At 35.9% G+C, this 719-nt stretch overlaps 1 non-coding gene across 1 annotated transcript; it reads right to left on the bottom strand.

Moving 5' to 3' along the window:
- Window positions 1–366: 366 nt before the first annotated feature.
- Window positions 367–471, bottom strand: LOC137228488 (U6 spliceosomal RNA). The gene has a single exon (XR_010945278.1). It is a non-coding gene; the product is annotated as a U6 spliceosomal RNA (small nuclear RNA).
- Window positions 472–719: the final 248 nt, after the last annotated feature.

Below are 719 nucleotides of genomic sequence, written 5' to 3'. Positions count from 1 at the left end.
GGCACCTACTATGTGCTAATGACTTTGTGTATACCATCTCTCATCCTCAAAACAATTTTTATTCCACTTTAGTATGAAGACTCCAAAAACTCCGATTAAATGCATTGACTACAAACACAGTGTGTTATGTTGCATAGCTGTTATTTAACTTAGTTATGTTTATTTTACTAAAGAAGCCTCTCAGTTTCCTGCATTTAATGTCATTAATTGGGGGAAGGGGATCCAATTGCTCCCCCCACCCAGCTTACCCAATTTTTTTCTTTTATTGAAGTCTAGTTCATTTACAATGTTGTGTTAGCTTAAGGTGTATAGCAAAGTGATTCAGTTTCACATATGTATATATATATCTATTATTTTTCAGATTCTAAAAATATGGAACACTTCATGAATGTGCGTGTCATCTTTGCTCAGGGGCCATGCTAATCTTCTCTGTACTGTTCCAATTTCAGTACATGTGCTGCCGAAGCGAGCCTCCAACATATGTTCTTTCAATTAAACCTATCCCTTCTAAAAGAAACTCAAATACTACTTCCTCTCAGCTTAATGCTGATGTCTGGGTAGATCAGATATTTTCTTCAGATGATACTCTGTGTCTTTTGTGGGGATGTTGCCCACTTTCCATGGGGAAAAAAGTGAAATCTTGGCTCCTTTTTGAGTCCAGAGTGGGATAAGTACCTTAGTTTAGACTAGTATAAGACATAAATTAATATATTACATAT

The sequence above is a fragment of the Pseudorca crassidens genome, chromosome 7 (assembly GCF_039906515.1).
Source record: "Pseudorca crassidens isolate mPseCra1 chromosome 7, mPseCra1.hap1, whole genome shotgun sequence".
In the NCBI taxonomy this organism is placed as follows: Eukaryota; Metazoa; Chordata; class Mammalia; order Artiodactyla; family Delphinidae; genus Pseudorca; species Pseudorca crassidens.
This window is presented reverse-complemented; position numbering and strand designations above follow the sequence as displayed.